Genomic DNA, 22,675 nt, shown 5'->3' on the forward strand with positions numbered 1-22,675 from the left:
CTTCTTTCCATATCCCTCAGGCAGTCTTTTAGCACAAGAGATGCAGCTAGGAGGTTTATTAAACTTTTTTTGCGCCTCTTTAGCCTGAAATAGATATGGAATAGAGGCATCAGAAATAGGCCTAGTAAAAATACAGTGCTATAAGAAAAGCGGACCCCCAGAGGGATACTTACAGGAGGCAGAGAGGGGGCATCAAGCTCCATAACAGTTTGTATCTCAGGACCTGACATATTCCAAGCAAAGCAATTGCAGTACTCACAGACCTCAGATCGGCGTTCCCATGGCCGTCCCGCCTTTTATTCAAACTGCTCAGCCTCCTGCGCTTTACTTCCGGGTTGCGTCACATGACCGAACCCGGAAGTGACGTCACTGACGTCGGCGTGCGCACACGCCGGCCGCACCAGCCCGACCCACAGGGGAGGAGGAGGAGGAGATTGCGGCCCGGGAGCAGGCTCCAGACCAGCCGGAGCGAGACCTCCCGATATCCCCCAGCCCAGCATAAGCACGCGGCCGCCGGCGGACTGGGGGAGCTCCGATGAGCTTCAGGTAACCAGGAGACCGTCCTCGGACCCTCCTGGAGACTAAGAAAAATAAAAAAGGAGACTATTTCCTATCTTCATCTCCCTGCCGTCCGCAGGGAGACTCTTCTCTGACCCTGGCCACAGTGGGGACAGGAACACTGAGGTGTGGTGGTGGGAGGGGGCAATTTAACCTCTTCTCTGTTTCCTGCCCCCACAGAGGTCATGGGTCAATCTCCTTGTGGCCGTCATGGTGATGATATGGGAAAAGTTGATGACGCCGGATAACCCTCTGGCCCAACGGCTGACCGCTGGCTTGTCGGAGCTGCTAGACTGCCAACTGCTGCCATATAAACTGGTGGACTCGGAGGCCTTTAGAAAATTTGTGGCCATTAGCACACGGCAATGGAAGGTCCCTGGAAGGAAATATTTCTCCCAGAGCTATATGGCCACATTCAACGGTAAGTGAACATATCTCTGGCACACAGTTTCAGTGCAAAGATATATCTGACCACAGACACGTGGTCTAGCAAACACGGACAGGGAAGGTACATAATTTTTACTGCCCAATGAGTGAATCCTTCTGAGGGCGGGCCGTCAATAATGTAACCCGTGGCTCCCGTGTGGATTTGATGTTACCGCCACGGATTGCATGCAGGCCTGCCTCTTCTTCTCCTCATCCTCCTACTCCATCCTCCGTCTCCTCCTCAGCTGATTCCTCCTTTTCCACTGCTACCACCTCTTCCGCTGCACCCCCTAAGCTTCCCAGAACCTATTCGACGGTCCTGCACTGTTTTTAGCTCTGTGGTCACAGGCCGATCAGTGGTTAACCCAGCTCAATTTGACAGTTGGTAAAGTGGTGTGTGACAACGGTGCCAATCTGCTGCAAAAAAGGGCAAAATGACACACGTGCTGTGCATGGCACACGTCCTGAACTTAGTCATGCAGCGATTTGTTGCCAAATACCCCGGGGTCCAGGACATCTTGCAGCAGGCCAGGGAAATCTCTGGCCATTTTAGAAGATCTTACACGGAGATGGATCGCCTTGCTGACGTTCAGCGGAGACACCACCTGTCCGTCAGACGTCTGAATTGTGACAGCCCGACGAGCTAGAACTCCACCTTGTATATGCTCGATAGGCTGCTCCAGCAGCAACGTGCCGTTAACGACTACCTGTACGAACTCTGCGCCACCAATGTTTTTACTATTGGCCGGGATTGGGATGGGGGTGGGGGGCGCACTGCGCCACCAATGATTAATACTGGGGGGCTTGGGGGGGGCGCACTGCGCCACCAATGAAGATAAGTCTATCGATCATTCATATACAGGAGGCGGGAGCTGGCTGCAGAATCACATAGCCGGCTCCCGACCTCTATCAGCGGTAGCTGCGATCCGCGGCACCTGAGGAGTTAACTACCGCGGACCGCAGCTATTGCTCATAGAGGCCGGGAGCCGGCTATGTGATTCTGCAGCTCCCGCCTCCTGTATATGAATGAATGAAAGGCTTATCTTCATTGGTGGCGCAGCGGCCACAGCCCCTCCCCTCCTCTTATGTTCTATCCCCTCATTGGCGGCAGCGGCAGCAGCAGCACAGGGGGAGGAGACACTGCTTCCTTCTCCCCTGTGCTGCGGAGGGAACACAGAGAGCGCTGTCAGCAGCGCGTTCTGTGTTCCCCATACGTTATCGGTATATCGGCAAAATAGATGCCGATACCGATAACGTTCAAAATCCTCAATATCGGCCGATAATATCGGCCAAACCGATAATCGGTCGATCCCTACAAAGAATGGTCCTTGTCTTATGTATATATAGCGGCATAAAAGACCTTTTCTGTCAGGTGAATGCCTAATTTTTGGGGCCTGTACTGGCCTACAGTAAAATTTGCATCCAGTGACCGCCTAAAGTACCTCTAGCCACATCATCACAAGTTGTTTTCTGTCAGGTGAATGCCTAATTTTTAGTGACTGTACTGGCCTATAGTAAAATTTTTAGCCAGTGACCACCTAATGTACCTCCAGCCACATCATCACAAGTTATTTTCTGTCAGGTGAATGCCTAATATTTGGGGCCTGTACTCCCGTGGCCTAAAATAAATTTTCTCCAGGCTCCAGCAGGGCACATTTTTGAGAGTTTCCCTTTAAGACACATAAAAATGGCCCCTGATTAAAATACATTTTTTTGGTGGGATTTTTTGCCAATGATCCCCCTCTGGTATGTCACTGTCCATGTTGTGGGACTATTTGTGTACTTCTAGTAGGTATTTGGTGGCTAAAAATATGAACTGAAGGTTTTTCAGGTTTGCCTACCATTAAAGTTAAAATGGTGCCCGCTACGAATGCGCGGTTCGCGTCCCGGCCGATGTTCGTCCATCACTAATCATTAGTACGAAGGCAGAACAAGCTTTCATCACTGAACCCTATTGTTTGCAATTGATAGCCCCATCAGAGTTCTCAGGAGGGCTGGAGAGTGCCTACTGCCACCATGCATAGTGTGGAGATACATAGGACCAACACCAGGTGTCATGATGTGAGGTGCCTTTATCTACCCTGGCTGTTCCCATCTGGTATTCATGGAGTGAACATTCAGCAGCCTTCAGTATGTCCAGAACATTGTGGAACTAGCCCTACTGAATGTCTGGGACTGGATGGGACGATGGATCTCCCATGCACATGTGAACCGAGAGCAAGGCAGGTGGTTTGACTCCGCCACCAGAAAAGATTGCGTACGCAGAAGTCAAGATTAAGAAAATTGCATTTACTATAAATTAATAAAAGCAGGTTAACAATGCAGTTACAGAGGTAAAGACAAGCAAAATATTCAAAACAGTATAAACAATACAAGTTAAACACTGCAACAATTTTCACCTTCGCTGTGTCCGTATTTGCAGTGCGGACACTAAAGAAATAATAGTCCCAGAAACTATCCCTAACTAACCCTAACTTTCAAGCGGGTGCACACCCCCCTTATCCCAGTGGTCCAGGTGGACCGCTTACAGTTTGTGGAAGTGCACGGTGGGGCCCGATGTCGTCCTTTTCCTTTAACCAGCACAGGATCCGCAACAAAGAAGTCCTCCTCAGCAGGCCGGAAAACCAGTTGAATATAATCCAGGGTTATTACAGTTACTGTCCGGTACCTCGACAGCACTGTGAGTCTCTTTACTGTTTGGGGCAGTCCACACAGCCCAATGTCAGCTCCACAGGTTAGTTGCTGCACACAGTCCTTTTAACTTGGCTTCACTAAATGCACGGTTTCTTTGTACTCCATCCGTCTCTAGACCGAAGTTCACACAGCTTGGCTGTACAGGAATGTCCTTTAGTATCTCCACACACGTCTTACACAACACAGAACTTGTTTTCTATCTTGCCAATATGGCAGCTGCAGTTTAAGTCCTCTCTTCCTCCTTCTTTCTGCTCACACTGAGGCAGGGTGACATCATAAGGGGCGTGTCACTTCAACACTTAGCTGCTGCCTTAAAGAACCAGCGTCACTAATACACTTTCTCTATGGTAAACTCCAATGCAAATTGGTCCTATGCTGCCATCTACTGACCAAACAAATACTGCGGGCATTTTACATTAAATCTTAACACAGTTTACCAGGATAATGAAACTTAGAGACATTACATGACTGTTTCTTACACACAGAAGCCAATAACTTCCTGATAGTGCCCATGCATTGGAATGCACAAAATGGCCGAGCAACGGCATGAGGTCTAAGAACATAGATTACTGGAACCATGTCCTGGGGTCCAATGAGACCAAGACAAACTTATTTGGTTCAGATGGTGTCAAGCGTGTGTGGCGGCAACCAGGTGAGGAGCACAAAGACCAGTGTGCCCTGTCTACAGTCAAACATGGTGGTGGGAGTGTCATGGTTTGGGGCTGCATGAGTGCTGACGGCTGTGGGAGCTACAGTTCATTGAGGGAACCATGAAAGCCAACATGTCCTGTGACATACTGAAGCAGAGCATGATCCCCTCCCTTCAGAAACTGGGCCTCAGGGCAGTATTCCAACATGATAACGACACCAAACACCTCCAAGAAGACCACTGCCTTGTAAAGAAACTGATGGTTAAGGTGCTGGACTGGCCAAGCGTGTCCCCAGACCTAAATCCTATTGATCATCTGTGGGGCCTCCTCGAACAGAAAGTGAAGGAGCGCGAGGGCTCTACCATCCACCATCTCTGTGATGTCATCATGGAGGAGGGAAGAGGATTCCAGAGGAACCTGTGAAGCTCTAGTGACCTCCATGCCCAAGAGAGTTAAAAGCAGTGCTGGAAAATAATGATGGCCACAAAGAATACTGACACTTTGGGCACAATTTGGCCATTTTGACTTTAGGGTGTACTTACTTTTGTTGCCAGCGGGTTAGACATTAATGGCTGTGTGTTGAGTTATTTGATGGCATGGCCAATTTACACTGTTATACCAGCCATACACTGACTACTTTACATTGTATTAAAGTGTCAGATCTTCAGTGTTGTCCCATGAAAAGATAGAAGAAAAAATTTACAGAAATGTGAGGGGTGTACTTATGTGAGATACTGTGTATGTGAGGGGTGTACTTATGTGAGATACTGTGTATGTGAGGGGTGTACTTATGTGAGATACTGTGTATGTGAGGGGTGTACTTATGTGAGATACTGTATGTGAGGGGTGTACTTATGTGAGATACTGTGTATGTGAGGGGTGTACTTATGTGAGATACTGTATGTGAGGGGTGTACTTATGTGAGATATTGTGTATGTGAGGGGTGTACTTATGTGAGATACTGTATGTGAGGGGTGTACTTATGTGAGATACTGTGTATGTGAGGGGTGTACTCACTTTTGTGAGATATTGTAAATGGTATAACGCAGGCTGCAGCAGCTGTACAAAACGTGATGGTAGGTAGGCAGCAGACAGACAGCAAGAGTGGTAAAATGGGGCACCGCAGCAAGGAGAGGTCTATTGTTCGCATTAAGCCTGCCTGTACTGCGAGAAAATTTCTGTACATATGCCGCCTGATGAAATTGAATCCCCACCCCCCAAAAAACAATAATTTTATTTTATTTCAACTGTGTTAACCACCCCCAAAAAGTTTTAAACATTTCAACCATATTATACACCCCCCGCCCCCCCAACCTGCCAAATTTGTATTTTTTTATTTCAACCGTGTGAAAAGTCGGTACACGGAAACTGACCCTCAGGCATTAGTGGCATGATGCAGGCCCCGGCTTTTCCTTGTGAGAAAATGTTGATATTAATGCAGTAATGATGTACATTTATGCTGTGCCTTAAAGTGCCTTAAAATGTATTTATTTATTTTTGTATTATTATGTTTTTGTCTGTAAGCAATGACATACAGGATTTTAAAATGTTAACAGTGTGGAAACTGAATACAAGTAAACTGACGATTGAGAGACATTAGCAGTATGATGAAGGCGGCAGCCGTACAGAACATAATAGGCAGACACACAGCAACAGTGGCTCGATGGGGCACTGTCGGGAAGCGGAGCTCGAGGAGGTCTATATATCGGAATCAGCCGGAGGAGTGTGAGAATCCTTCTAAATCCAGGCTTGGTTTTATCTTGACAAAAGTGATGTTTTGTACACTGGCAGAGAGCAACTTGGTCCAGATGGCACTGGAGGCTGGGCAAGAAATAAGATAGAGCACGCTGGGCCAGTTCGGGCCAGTTTTCCAGTCTGCCTGCCCAGAAATCCATGGGGTCAGAGAGCAGGGTATGCACCAGAGACTCAACAGAGTTTAGATAGGCATGAATCTGTGCGCTGAGGCGGGAGATCTCGGCTTTCTGACTGCCCTCAGCCTGGCGCGGCACAGGGAAAAACTGCTCCATCATGTTGAGGAGACTGAAATGGCTGCTCCTACTGCTGCTGCGGCTTCTGCTGCTCAAGATTGGGGTGACTCTGCAAGGGGCAGAGAGGGGCCTTCCTTTCAGACACGCTGGCGACAGGCGTCTGCTCACCGCAAGCTGCGTACATAGTGTTTTCTGGTAATAAAGTAATTTGTCCTCCCTTTCTGCCAGAGGAAAACATTCCCCCATTTTGCCTTGGTAGCGAGGGTCTAAAAGTGTGGCTATCCAGTAATCATCAGACTGCTTGATGTCAACGATACATCTGTCACTGGGTAAGCACAAGAGCATACAGGTGGCCATTCTGTCCAGCTTGCCCGAGGAGCCACTTCTTTCTTGCCACTTCCCACTGAGACGATTGGGTGTCTTGGCCGGTGCCATCCTCATCATCATCCTCTTGTTCCTCCACCTCCAACTCCTCCTCTTGCAGTGGCAACTCCTCATCCTCATCTTCCTCATCCTTATCTTTGTCATCCTCCTCCTTCATGACAGATTCCCTTTGTGTGTCCCCAACAGTTATAGGGCAGACAGCAAAATGTGTCAGCTGCTCTTCTTCCACCGTGGTCCCCTACTCCATAAGCGTCAGCGTCTGTTCTAAGATAAATATGAGAGGGATGACTGCGCGCGTCTCCTCATACAGCTGATCAGCAGGGGTGCCGGGTGTTGGATCCCCGGCGATCTGATATTGATGACCTATCCTGAGGATAGGTCATCAATAGTAAAAGCCCAAACAACCCCTTTACGTGCTTTGCCAGCACCTTGCACAAGCCAGTGTACTTATTTAGAAAGCGCTGCACCACTAGGTTGATGATGACGTGCGCCATGCAGGGAGCATATCTTATTACCACCAGGTTCAGGGCGCCACGATGTTGTGGCCATTGTAACTGATCACCTTGCCCAGTTAGCCGGATGACAGCCAGCGGGATGTTTGCTGCTTGATGCACTTGAGCAACTGCTTACTGGTGTGTCTACTCTCTCCCAGGCCGACTAGCTCCAATACTTGACCTCAGTGGCGTAACTACCAGGGAAGCGGCTGCTTCGGGGCCCGGCGCCCCGGCAGCACATGTGACAGTTTATTTTCAAGTTCGTTAAATATGATCGATTCTTGTCTTAATGTTCAGGGCCCCTTCACAGCAGCAGCGGACCCCCTAGCTAATGTGATCTTAATCTTACTGTCTCCTGAAGTGTCTGGGATTCGAACCCACAACCTTCATGTATCAGAGGCAAAGCATTTACCCACACAGCCATAAGGGCTGCATTGCCACTGATTGAAAAAATATGAGACTTCTACTAATGTATCTGGCTAAGTGTACATCTATACACATGACAGCTGCCCCAACACACCCAGCACTGCTATATCTCTATATATGATAGCTGCCCCAGCACACCCAGTTCTGCTACATTTAATACACATGACAGCTGCACAGCACACTCAGCTCTGCTATATCTCTATATATGACAGCTGCCCCAGCAAACCCAGCTCTGCTACATCTATACACATGACAGCTGCCCAAACACACCCAGCTCTGCTACATCTATACACATGACAGCTGCCCCAGCACACTCAGCTTTGCTATATCTCTATATATCTATCTACTGTATAGCAATACTTAGAGATATATAGATGTAGCAGAGCTGGGTGTGCTGGGGCAGCTGTCATATATAGAGATATAGTAGAGCTGAGTGTGCTGGTGCAGCTGTCATGTGTATTAGATGTAGCAGAGCTGGGTGTGCTGGGGCAGCTATCATATATAGAGATATAGCAGAGCTGAGTGTGTTGGGGCAGCTGTCATGTGTATAGATGTACACTTAGCCAACTATAACAGTAGAAGTCTCATATTTTTTCAGTCATTGGCAAGGCCACTCTTATGGCTGTGTGGGTAAGTGTTTTGCCTCTGATACAGAAGGTCGTGGGTTTGAATCCCAGCAGAAACTTTTCTGAAATACAAGCACTGACTCCATATATGGACATACAGGGCGGGACACAGGAAGAGACTGCATCGCATTGCTGACATGGAGGTAAGTAGAAGTGTTTATTTATTTTTTTAATACCCGACTGTTACTGCCATGGGGGGAGCGGGAGGCACTTGATACTGGCACATGGGGGGAAGGGAGTTGGCACCTGATACTGGCACATGGGGGGGGGAGAGACACCTGATACTGGCACATGGGGGGGAGGGGGGTTGGCACCTGATACTGGCACATGGGGGGAGAGAGGCACTTGATACTGGCACTTTTTTTGGGGGGGGAGATGGCACTATGATACTGGGACATGGGGGGGAGGCACTTGATACTGGCATGTGGGAGGGGGGGTTTGGCACTTGATACTGGCACATGGGTGGGGGGAGAGAGGCACTTGATACTGGCACGTGGGAGGGGGGTTTGGCACTATGATACTGGCACATGGGGGGAGAGAGGCACTTGATACTGGCACTTTTTGGGGGGGGGAGATGGCACTATGATACTGGGACATGAGGGGGGGAAGAGAGAGGCACTTGATACTGGCACATGGGGGAGGAGAGAGGCACTTGATACTGGCACATGGGGGGGAGGAGAGAGGAACTTGATACTGGCACATGGGTAGGTTTGGCACTATGATACTGGCACATGGGGGGGCACTTGATACTGCCACTTTTTTGGGGGGGAGATGGCACTATGATACTGGGACATGGGGGGGAAGAGAGAGGCACTTGATACTGGCACATGGGGGGTTTGGCACTATGATACTGGGACATGGGGGGGAAGAGAGAGGCACTTGATACTAGCACATGGGGGGGGTTTGGCACTATGATACTGGCACATGGGGGGTGGGAAGGAGAGAGGCACTTGATACTGGCACATTGGGGGGGGAGATGGCACTATGATACTAGGACATGTGGGGGGAGGAGAGAGGCACTTGATACTGGCACATGATGGGGGGGCATCTATGGGGACACTTACTGGCACATAATTGGGGGGCATTATGGGGGACACTAGGCCGGCAACCTATCAGAGGCCGGACACTGAGGGGCATCTACTGGGGCACTATATATGGGGCATTTTATACTGGTACATTATGGGGGGCACTAGCAGGAAGGGGGGAGAGGAGCACTATGGGGGAATTTACTGGGGGCACTATATAGGGGTATTTTATACTGGGACATTATGGGGGCACTATCTCACCTGGGGGCATTACAAAGGGGTATTTTTGCACTGTCACATTATAAGGAGAATTATTTCTACTGGGGGGGCATTATGGTGGGCTTTATTACTCCCCCATGGTATGACCCCCTAGTAACAGCACCAGCCTCTCCCTGCTCTGTGACTCCTCTGCCCCTTCTCCAAATCCTTATTATAAAATCTTTCTCATTAGGATAAAGCACAACATCAGCTCCGCAGAGCCCCCCAGCCAAAGTGTTGAAGTGGTGTCCGAGATCCCCCAGGGCCAAGTCAAGTAACTGTAAGTTTTCATATGAAATATGTTTATGTTATACACATATAGCATACACTGTGCCCCACAATATACAGTATACAGCTACACTGTGCCAAAGGAGTGGGGTTTACACAGGAGGAGGGAGGTGCGAAGCGCGCTGGGGGGGCCCTTACAAATATTTGCTGTGGGGCCCAGTCACTTCTAGTTACGCCCCTGCTTGACCTGACACATGGGATAGAAAGGAGGGGTAGTGTGAGTGCCCTGCTGCTGTTGGAGACGGGAACGTGTCCATGGAGAAGGAGGAGGTAGATAAGTGCATGGTGCCAGACTGACACAGTGGTGGTGGGATCAAAAGGACCTGGCCTCATTGTTGGGGGGCTGCCTCACCTCTGCAGAATAAAATATTGACCCACTGGTCTGTGAAAGACATGTACTATCCCTGCCCGTAAGAGTTGCTCCAGGTTTTTACTGTAGTGTAATTTGTGTAGTAACCATGTATATATGCTACTAGTTTGAATATAATCAGTCCCCAATAAAATAAAATAAATTATAATTATTGGAAACTGATTTAGGCCTAAATTCGTTATCCCTCACAGATACTTTTGTGTGCTGGTCTCTGTATTGGTGTTGATTACCTACAGTATATGCTGGTTTAATTAAATTGAACCAAAATACATTTAAATTCCAACTGTGTGGAAACAGACAACTGAGGCCTGACACTCAATTTCTTGTTAATACACATAGATTGCTGCTATACCTTGTGTCTTGTAGTAGTCACATATATATATACACTCACCTAAAGAATTATTAGGAACGCCATACTAATACGGTGTTGGACCCCCTTTTGCCTTCAGAACTGCCTTAATTCTACATGGCATTGATTCAACAAGGTGCTGATAGCATTCTTTAGAAATGTTGGCCCATATTGATAGGATAGCATCTTGCAGTTGATGGACATTTGAGGGATGCACATCCAGGGCACGAAGCTCCCATTCCACCACATCCCAAAGATGCTCTATTGGGTTGAGATCTGGTGACTGTGGGGGCCATTTTAGTACAGTGAACTCATTGTCATGTTCAAGAAACCAATGTGAAATGATTGGAGCTTTGTGACATGGTGCATTATCCTGCTGGAAGTAGCCATCAGAGGATGGATACATGTTCTCATTCTGTTTACGCTAAATTCGTACTCTACAATGTCTCAACAGAAATCGAGACTCATCAGACCAGGCAACATTTTTGGTGAGCTCGTGCAAATTGTAGCCTCTTTTTCCTATTTGTAGTGAAGATGAGTGGTACCCGGTGGGGTCTTCTGCTGTTGTAGCCCATCCGCCTCAAGGTTGTGCGTGTTGTGGCTTTACAAATGCTTTGCTGCAGACCTCGGTTGTAACGAGTGGTTATTTCAGTCAACGTTGCTCTTCTATCAGCTTGAATCAGTCGGCCCATTCTCCTCTGACCTCTAGCATCCACAAGGCATTTTTGCACACAGGACTGCCGCATACTGGATGTTTTTCCCTTTTCACACTATTCTTTGTAAACCCTAGAAATGGTTGTGCGTGAAAATCCCAGTAACTGAGCAGATTGTGAAATACTCAGACCGGCCCATCTGGCACCAACAACCATGCCACGCTCAAAATTGCTGAAATCACCTTTCTTTCCCATTCTGACATTCAGTTTGGAGTTCAGGAGATTGTCTTGACCAGGACCACCCCCCTAAATGCATTGAAGCAACTGCCATGTGATTGGTTGACTAGATAATTGAATTAATGAGAAATAGAACAGGTGTTCCTAATAATTCTTTAGGTGAGTGTATATACTGGCTTAATTACATTTAGCAATGCCAAAATAAATATAAATTCCAACCATGTGGAAAGGGAATATATGTAAACGGACAAATGAGGCTTGACACTCATTTTCAACCTAACACAAACAGGTAGATTGCTGTCACACTGTGGGTATTGCTGCAGTAAACACGTATATATGCTGCTTTATTAAACTGAAAGCACCCCCCCAAAAAAATTTTTTTATTGCAACCATGTGGAAATGAAAATACGTAAATGTGTGATGGAGGTGTGATGCTCAATTTCAACTTAACACACACAGGTAGAATGTTACCTATCCCTGATTGATTTCTGACTCTCCCTGACTCCCTAAGATGGTTTTCCTGTCACACACTGTCACACCCAACCACTCTCTCTCACAGCCCAGCACAGAAGGGCCTTCTGCTTGTTCTGCTAGTTCTGCTAGGGCACCACCCTGCCTGCTCCCTACCGTCCAAAAAGTACCAAAGTTCGGGCCGAACTCAGTTTGCTAACTGGCTCGTTCATCCTTAACCCACAGCCAGCAGAAAAAAAGGTCAGAGATGAGGGGTAGTGGATTTAGAATTATTTCCTTTCGGTTTGATGTATACAAATGTTCAGCACTCCACATTTTTGTATCCTGCAGAGTCTATTAAAAAAATGCATACGTTAATGTAATTTTTTTTTCTACCATGGAACTGTATGGTGAACGAACGCCACTGTACGGCATCAGTCTGAGGCATCTGGTAACGCATACATATTTTGGCATTAAATGGGTGGCAAAAATAGGATGGGAACCCAGCCCTAGTGTCAGAATAAGCCCTAGTACACGGCGGAGCAGCGTGGCGGAGAGGGGAGGCCGCCATGTATTGACAGAGCGCTACCTGGTCCTGGTGGTCAGGGATGAGGACTGTGTTTCCAAAGGATCATTTTCTACTGGGAAATACAGGGCACAGAATAATATACTAGAATCTATATAATATAAAGATATTAGCCCTACCCCCAAATAATAATACAATTAGATGATCATTTATTATATAGAAATACATCTATGTTAGGCGAATTTCTGACACAGATTGTGGCGCAAAGGTCCTTAGCACCGCAATCTGCATATTTTTCCCGCTCATGCCACATCTAAAAAAGGATGGCGTGGGCAGGGAAAGGGATACAGTTATAGCCATCCAGTTATGGGATACCATCGCCATACATTGACCGGATAACACTTCTGTACAGTGACCGGATAACACCTCTGTACAGTGACCGGATAACACAACCATACCATGACCGGATAAAAGGGTATAAGAGGGCACAGTACAGGGAATGACTAGGGGCACTGCACAGGGTGTGGTAAGAGGGCACAATGCAAGGGGGCAAAGTACTGGGTGAGGGCCACAGTACGGGGTGGGGGGAACAGTCACATGACCCTGTGATATTAGAAAGCCCTTATGGTGAATATGGTCCATACACCACCATAATGAGAGGCCGAGGAGTGAGACAAGGGTGTGATTATGTTGCTGCATCATTTGCACTCCCTGGGTGACAAGAATAACAAGGGAACCCTCCATGTAGTATCTTCTGCCTGTTGATTATGGTGAACTACATATGGTAGGATGTATCCTTCTCACTTGTTTTCCTACGCCTAATAGAATTTTTGGTATCTTTGTATATCTCTTAGTATCTGTTGCTTCTGGACCGTATTTTACCCTTACATACCCCCTGATGAACCCATCTCGGGGGAAACGCGTCAGGTTGAACCGGTAATAGGTCCCACCTTGTAGGGTTTTTAGGGGCACATTAGGACAGGTACGAGGACGGGGAAACCCCACCATCAGGAGTTGTCCCCAGGCTGAGGTTAGACCAGGGTTTTCTTTAGGGACAGTTTCCTTCTCCCTGATTTACCGGTTACTTCCCCTATTTTGGTCACTGTCCACATTCCCCTATTGTTCCCTGCGATAGTGTTTTATTTGTACAGTATCTTGTGTTTATTGGAGTTAGCCTAACATTTAGGTTTGGAATACTCATTTATCCAAATAGAAATAAAGTATTGTGTTTTAAGGGTCCTTATTTCTTTAGTATGTGATTTATATTCATATTGGGACACCACGTTATTATTTTTTCTGTATCATTATATATTCCTTTTCGGTCACAGGATAAAAATGTAACTGTCGGCCAGTACAGGCCCCAAAAATTTGGCAATAGGCGTTCTCCTGACATAAAAGGCCTTTTATGCCGCTGTATATACATAAGGCAAGAACTATTCTTTGTTCTGGATGGTGGCAGATATGTATGGGCTGGCATGAGGAAATTCAATTACACGTGGTCGTCACAGATGTAGAATTCCTTTGAGATCCATGCCTCATTCATTTTTAAAAATGTGAGGTAGTCCACACTGTCGTGAGCTAGGTGAGTGCGCTTATCGGTCAGGATCCCCCCTGCTGCGCTGAACGTCCATTCGGACAGGACACTCGACGAGGGGTAAGCCAAGAGTTCCATGGCAAATTGTGCCAGCTCTGGCCAGAGGTCAAGCCTGCACACCCAGTAGTCAAGGGGTTCCTCGCTTCTCACAGCATCCGCATCGGCCGTTAACCCGATGTAGTCAGACACCTGTCGGTCTAGGCGTTCCCCGAGTCTGGTTCCGGAGGGCGGCTGTATATGGGTTTTCTGCAAGAATAATCTCATATCCGAAGTGACCAACACATCTTCAAACCGCCCTCTATTTGCAGGCGCGGTAGGATTGGTACCCGCACCTGTTTCGCTGTAGGTGGAAATTCCTCTGCCAGCGCCTGCAACAGCAGAATGCAGCATCTCTCGCAGCAAGGCCTGGAAATGCTGCATTCTGACAGCCCTCTGTGATGCTGGTAACATGTCCGCCATTTTGTGTTTGTACCGGGGGTCTAAATACATTGCCACCCAGCACAGGTCCTTAACCTTTATGCTTTTTATACGGGGGTCCTTCTTCAAACACTGGAGCATGAAGGCCCCCATTTGCATTAAATTAGAAGCGGTGGAGCACCCTGGCTCCTGCCCATCACCCAGGATAATGTCGTCCTCAGTCTCCTCCCCCCAGCCACGGACAACACCAGGGATCCCCAAAAAGTTTAAAGCCTGCTCTTCTTCCTCCTCCTCCCCCCAGCCACCATCCTCCTCTGACTCCTCTTCAGACTCCTGCTGACTTATTTCAGATGGAGTAGCCCCCCTGGGAATTCATCCAGCATTGTGACTTCCTCATCTTCCAGCTGCTGCTCCTCGATGGCTTGATAAATGACACGATGCAATGCACGCTCCAGAAAGAAGGTGTAAGGTACGATGTCACTGATGGCGCCCTGGCTGCGACTGACTAGTTTTGTGATCTTATCAAATGGCCGTAGAAGTCTGCATGCGTCGCGCATGAGCAGCCACTGGCGTGGTGAAAAGAAACCAAGCTCCCAGAACCTGTCCTGCCGCAGAGCTCATACAGGTAGTCATTAACGGCACGTTTCTGCTGGAGCAGCCTATCGAGCATATACAAGGTGGAGTTCCAGCGCGTCGGGCATTCACAAATCAGACGTCTGATGGGCAGCTGGTGTCACCGCTGAACGTCAGCAAGGCGAGCCATGGCCGTGTAAGATCTTCTAAAATGGGCAGAGATTTTCCTGGCCTGCAGCAAGACGTCCTGGACGCCGGGGTTTTTGGCAACGAATCGCTGCACAACTAAGTTCAGGACGTGTGCGATGCACGTGTGTCATTTTGCCCTGTTTAAGCGCGCTCAGCAGATTGGCACCGTTGTCGCACACCACTTTACCAACTGTCAAATTGAGCGGGGTTAGCCACTGATCGGCCTGTGACCGCAGAGCTGAAAGCAGTGCAGGACCGGTGTGGCTCTTGGCTTCCAGGCACAACAGCCGCAGCACAGCATGGCAACGTCTCACCTGGCACATCAAATAGGTTCTGGGGAGCTTGGGGGGGGGCGCAGCGGAAGAGGCGGTAGCAGCGGAAAAGGAGGAATCAGCCGAGGAGGAGACGGAGGATGGAGTAGGTCTGCATGCAATCCGTGGCAGTAACACCAAATCCACACAGGTGCCCTGGGTTACATTCTTGATGGCCATAAAAAGGTTAAAAGTTATGTACCTTCACTGCCCGTATTTGCTAGACCACGTGTCTGTGGTCAGATGTATATTGGCACCGTCACAGTGTGCCATAGATATATTCAATTGCTATTGAACGTGGCAATATACTTCAGGGATGCCCTTCTGGGAGAAATATTTCCCCCCGTGGACCTTCCATTGCGGTGTGCCAATGGCCACAAATTTTCTAAAGGCCTCCGAGTCCACCAATTTATATGGCAGTAGTTGGCGGGTTAGCAGTTCCGACAAGCCAGCGGTCAGCCGTTGGGCAAGAGGATTATCTGGCGTCATAATTTTTTTACGCTCAAACATTTGGGCCACGGAAGCCTGCCTTGTGCCAGATGAATGCGATGACAGCTTGGTGGAAGGTGGAGTAGAGGACAATAGGGAGAAGAGAGGAGAAGGAGAAGAGGCAGGACGTGGAGCACCGGGAGTGTGGCTTTGTGGGTTCTGACGGTGTTGCTCCCACTAGGCTCGGTGATGGGAGGCCAGGTGCCTTCTTAAGGCGGTCGTCCCTAGGTGAGTGTTGGGCTTAACGCGACTTATGCATTGACAGCGCAGGCTGCAGATGGCAACACTATTGTCAGCAGCTGACACATTAAAAAAAATCCCACACTGCGGAGCCATGTGCCGGCGTCCTGGGAGCGCCAGATGTGACCGTGCCTGGTGGATGGCTCGCTCCTGATACATTTGCAGTCTGCTTTTTGCCTCCTGTGCACTGCAAGTTCTGCCTGCTTCTCCTCCTGACATCGCCATATGTTCGCATGTTCAGCGGATCGCGAAGTGACCGCCGAGCGAACCGGAAGGCCATCATTACTAATAATAATCAAGACCAAGGTCATCTGTTTTAGAAAACACTTATCCTGCACTTATCAGAGAAGAAGTTCCAATAAACCGTTTCATGGGACTCATGAACTGGAGCAGGGTAAAGGCACAAATCCCTCCTTTAGGCGGGGGGGTCTTCTATATAATCTCTACTGAGTACTGAATTCGACGTCAATACCATACGCCCTCAGAATCCTATTCTACACCCAGAAATCTTTTTTTCTTGGGAATGCGACAACCAATTTTCACAAGACAGGTATCATTTTTATCAGCAGTATCAACCTTACCAGGTATGTATTGTTTAATGGGGTTTATCCTGCTGACAGGTGCTCTTTAGGTTTTTCTACAATAATAACACAATAATAACAATAATATTAAGTGAAGCTCACATTGATTGTTCCTCTAGTTGAGATATTCTGGATTCTTCTAGGTATTGAAGTTTCCGATTTCTGCCTCAAGGGACAGGGCCGGATCTGATTATTGGAACCACCAGAGTAGAGGCAGAGACCCCAGACGATTATCATGAGATGGTTTAGTAGAGCAAACCTGCACTGGTTCCTCTGCAAGTTGCTGACCTGGGACAAAGGAACCAGAAAGACCGGATGTCATTCCTCACAGCGTTCTCGAAGCTGTCAATCAAATTAATTAAAAAGACTTGGTGAGGACGCCCTGAATGGTATTAGAAGGGCCTATCCGCTGTGGACTCCTGAGGGCCAGGACATTAACAATGATGAAACTCGAATTATTTTCCATTGATCGATCTCCATGCCGTATGACTCAGAAACTTGGATTCAGCCAGTGGATCGCGCTGCAGGAAAGATATAAAGGATCTTACTCTGCAGATAAGTAGCAGGAGCGAGGTGGGGGTCCAAATACAACCAAGAACTTTTACAGAATGAAACTTTTCTGGAGAAGTGATGAGGAAGATTTAGCATGGACTCTGATTAGCGGTGGCAGCAAAACACCATAGCTAGTTACATTGTAAAAAACCTGTGATATTCAGATAAAGAAATACATTTTATGTATAGGACGACTTTCCCGGGACTTCTGTTCAGATGTTGGATGTTGGTACTCTGCTTGACCCGTTATTTCTCTTAGTAATGTGTATGGGACTAAGGTTGAGTAAAGCAGAGAAGCAAACATGTAAAAAGAGCAATGAAAGCTTTGTAATCATCGAGTCAGGAATATCAGTTGAGTGAAGCTCCATGGGTGAAAACAGTGAGAAACTTGCCGGTCATAGCAAGAACTTCAGTAGCTTTGGTCATTAAACTAACCCAATCACTCTGATTCATTGGGATCTGCTGGAACATAAGGTAGGTTCAATTTTAACAGGCGCCATGTTTTCGTTTTTCTGAGAGATAAGTAGCTCCAGAACAGATGTAGCAGGAGATTGCTTATCATGTCTTCTCTGTGGCAATAAACATTTGCAGTGGATAGGTTTGGTGTGGCCCCAACGATACGCTGGGTCCTTGGATACCGTCAAGGTATCACCACATGTTGCTGCTCTCCGGAAAGCATTCTAAGGCATGGTGGGACCCGAAAGGATTTGGACCTTTCTGGACCTCTACGACCACCTTGGTTTGAGACACTGACGTCAGGAGAGATGTTTCTCAGTTGGCAATAACAGACACACACACAAGTATCACTGAGAAACACTCTAACTTTATTATGCTATCGCTTGGCCTCATATAGGCAGCAGAAAAGTTTGCATAACAACAGCGTTAAACCAATCAGAAAATGATAAACATTGACGCCCACACAGATACTACCGGAACATCCTTTTATGGGTATGTAATACGTCACATATAAGAACGTACGTTGTTGTGCCGAATGACCCTGAGTGAATTAGAACATTTGTTCTAATTCTGGGAGATTCCCAGAATCTGTCCTGAGACAGATAAGTGAACCTAACTCACAGCGGGGGGGATGTGAAGTGCGTAGGTGAGATATTATAACAATTCTGTACATCATAGAGAAGACAAGATGGAGTCACATTTGCCTTAAATCCCCTCTTAGAACCAAATTTCTTAGATAATATGGTTCTTACCCTTTTCCCTGTATACCGCCAGATATTTTCTATATCCTTCATGTGAGTTGTCTTCAGGATTAGGCAGCAGAGTCTCATAAAATGACATATTTGATACTCCTCTCATTATCAGTTTCCGTACACATGGTATGATACATGTGGAAACTATTGCTATTACTATAATAATTATCAGGATAATGATTCCCAACTGTACAAGTGCCTGTTTCCAGGTAGTGAACCAGCCAAAATACTGGTCCCAAGGGTTATCGATACCTGAGTTTCTTTTGAGCTCGATTGATAAATCCTCGAGTTTCTTTATTGCCAGTGTGACCTTGCCATTAGGGCCGGTGTTGTTGGGTATGAACATGCAGCATGATGAGGGGTCCGCCAATACCTTACAGACACCACCTCTTTCTGCAAGTATCATATCGAGCACCATGCGGTTTTGAAATGTCATAATGGAATCTGCCTGTAACTCTTCTGCTACACCCTGTAACGCATCCCTGGTGTAGTTTACAAACCTTTGTTGATTATAGTAGATAGAGTTGATCCAGTCTACATTTTTGTTGATTGTTATGTGGGGAATTATGGATTCAAATCCTGCTGCCACCTGACCTCTGGCCTTGAATTCATCAGGGACCCCTCTTGGGACCCCGATTGCATCAATATACACGTGTGGGTCGAAGCTACCTTTTGGGAGGGCGCGACGGTTGCGTATATGTGTGTTGGTGTCTTTTTCATTTTCAGTGAAGATGTGTATGTTCATGATGGCTTTAGCAAGGGCACATTCACCTTTGCAGGAACCCTCTAGTCTAGTTATTATCTTTCCATCCACATAGATCCAATATACATCTCCAATCGAGTATACTTGATTCTGTGTGAGGGAGGTATCTGTTTCACTGTAAGTTGCACAGTATCCCTCAGTGAAATTACCCAGGGATCTTCCTTGATCTCCCCCTCTGTGGCAGGTATAGTTACCAGGATAGATATGTATACCTGCACCAGGACGGGGAGTTTTTTTATGAGGAGTGGGTATTTTTGCTTCCATTCTTCACATGCAGACTGGTTACTAGATGAATTTGAGAATAATTGCAAAAAACATTCCTCAACACTAGAGGGCAATATTAAGGGCACAGTACCTAGGTGAGGCTTAGCGGTCCCACATATATAACAATTACTTTTATTTACTGAAGCAGCGCTGTACTTCATCCATTCTAACCATAGGTTGGTATCAGAGAACCCAGTTTCTGCTGCAAGAGCCTCCTCATATGTTGGGTCAGATATTGTTAAAAGTTAAGATACGGGGTTTGAGGGGGTTTGTTTGTTTCTGAGGGTATGTCCATTCTGATAGTGGTTGTCACATCTCGTGGAAGGACTGCACTTCATTATGCTGCATAACCAGAAGAAGTAAGTTGCAACGTGAGTACTGGAGGAATTGTACCAGAAGGTAGTGATTCCACCTTTCTGCGTTATAGCAACTTCAGCATTGTTATCCTCCGGCAGAGTCATTAGGATCGTCAGTAATCCCACAGTCCAAGTGGACCGTCTGTGCCATCTTCCAGAATTGATGGAGTGCATCCTGGTGGAGGTCAGAGCTGTCTGCTCCCGTTAGTACCTCACTTTGTCTTTTTTCGAGGTCAGAGCTGTCTGTCCCCGTTATTACCTCCTTTTGGCGTGCCTCCTTTAGCAATTTCACTCTGGTGGCGTGGATCCAAGTAGGTGCTTCTTCCGTGAGTACTGCTGTTCGGGTCGCGGCTACCACTGTAGTCGGTGGTCCATAGGTGAAGTCTCCTGCGAATTTTCCTTTCTTTCTTTATCAGCATGATATCTCCCACTTGGAATGGGTGAGTTGGTTCCTGTGGAAGACAAGGAGACTTACAAGCAACTTTTTCCTCAATTTCACTTAGGGCTTTAATCAATCTGGTTACATTGGTGTTTGGGTTGTTCCTCAAACATGTGATACACCTTCCCACATAATCTGACACTAACTGTTTAATGCCTGTAATATAGAAGTTCTGTGATAGCAGCATGTGTGTTGTTTGAATGCTGTTGTGTCCTACTCCATGAAAATGTGCAATGATCAGAGGGGCGCTGTGCTGTGGTATGCATGTTTCCCCCTCTTTGCAGAATGATCCTGTCCTAGGATTCTTCTGCAAGATTGGATAACACCAATCGGCCATTTCATCGTCAGTAGCTGAGGACTGGAGATCCACAAGCATCTGAGTTAACTCAAGTGAACGAGGTACTAATTTCCCCATTTGCAATGTGGCCGGGGCCATCAGTGCAGCCTTCTTGGCCTCCGCGCCTGCCAGGGCATTGCCTTGGGACACATGATCTTTACCACCAGTATGCGCCCTGCAGTGGACAATTTCAATCTGTCAGGGAAATCTTATGGCTTCTAAAAGTTGTATGACAAGTTGTGAATGTGAGATGTGCTTACCATCAGCTGCAATGAATCGTCTCCTTTGCCAAATGACCCCGTGGTCCCAGACCATTTCATGTGCATACCATGTGCATTCCATGTCTGCCAGAGTGCCTTGTCTCATTACATTGTCATAGTAGGAGCAATCAGGAATCCATTGTCTGCAGTAGTTTATCATACCAAGGAAAGATAACATTTCTTTCTTGGTGTGCGGGGTGACCAGGCCCGCAATCAGACTGGACTCTTTCTGTGCTGATTCTCCTTTCTCCCTTTGTGAGAACAAAGCCCAAGTATTCAACTTGCTTTTTACACCATTGCATTTTCTTGCGTGACACCTTGTGTCCACATTCAGACAACCATTTCAACAAAGATAAACCATCTGTTACATTGGCCTCCTCTGACATACTGCACAAATAACAAATAATCCACGTATTGCAAGAGCACAGAACCCTTGGGGGGGGTGCCATGGTTTTAAACTGGCTTGGAGGCAATGCTGTACACTACAGGTGAATCAGCATATCCCTGGTGCATCCTGCACCAGGTGAGTTGACGACCCTCAAAGGAAAAAACAAAAAGAGAGTCTGGTCCACTTATCAACCGGGATAGAGAAGAAAGCATTTTTCAAGTCTATCACGCTGAAACAGACAGCTTCTGCAGTAGATGGCTGAGAGCAACTGAGAAATGTCTCGGCTGTCTCTGTTTACTCACGGTTTTGGCTCCTAAGCTTTTGTAACTATGTGTGGGGGTCTGTATCTTCCTGATCTCAAAGCATCCCGCTGCCTCCTTCTCATATAAATGTTTCTCAAAGTCTTGTATTTTGTCTGAGGTCCATGAGAAAACGCGCTGCTTTACAATCAACATGAGATTGGGAAGGAGAACTAGGCTGTCACTATCTGCAGCCTTCAGTCTCTGGTTGGGAGGGGGAAACTCACACTTAGATTTTCCTCCACCCACAGTAAGAAAATGCATCAAATGACAGAGTGATAATATTACAGTGAGATATGTTCTTACACTTACCACCAGAACAATAGCTCTCACACAAACAGATGAATTTTAACACTCTATGTATCTTATACTCTAAATATAGGTATGCGTCAAACCAAGGTAGGTCAGTCTCCCAGAGACTGTTCTCTTACATGTACTGCTGGTACAAAAAAAATCTCTGTCGACAGTTAGATAAAGTAAATAGATCTCCCGGAGAATCTATGGTGTGTCCCTGACACACAACAACTTACGGAATGGATCCTGAGATCCTATGATGTGTCCCTGACACAAAACAAATCTCCCGGACATTTTTTTCCATGCGTGGCACTCCAAGTGCCGGCCTTATTCATGAAAGTACTCCAAGTACTTATTATAAACTCCCAGAGTTTATTTTTAAGGCTTAACAATGTATCCCGGATACATAATAAAAACTCACGGGTAGAGATGTGGCCAGTGCCCTCAGACCCGGCAGTGGACAAAAGGGAAGTCTCTCTTACCGGACACGAGGATGGCCTTCTGTATCCCGGACGGAGCCCCCAAACTGAAAGGATTTGGACCTTTCTTGGTTTGAGACACTGACGTCAGGAGAGATGTTTCTCAGTTGCTAATAACAGACACACACATCACTGAGAAACACTCTAATTTTATTATGCTATCGCTTGGCCTCATATAGGCAGCAGAAAAGTTTGCATAACAACAGCGTTAAACCAATCACAAAATGATAAGCATTGACG

The sequence above is a fragment of the Bufo bufo genome, chromosome 5 (genome assembly GCF_905171765.1).
Source record: "Bufo bufo chromosome 5, aBufBuf1.1, whole genome shotgun sequence".
NCBI lineage: Eukaryota > Metazoa > Chordata > Amphibia > Anura > Bufonidae > Bufo > Bufo bufo.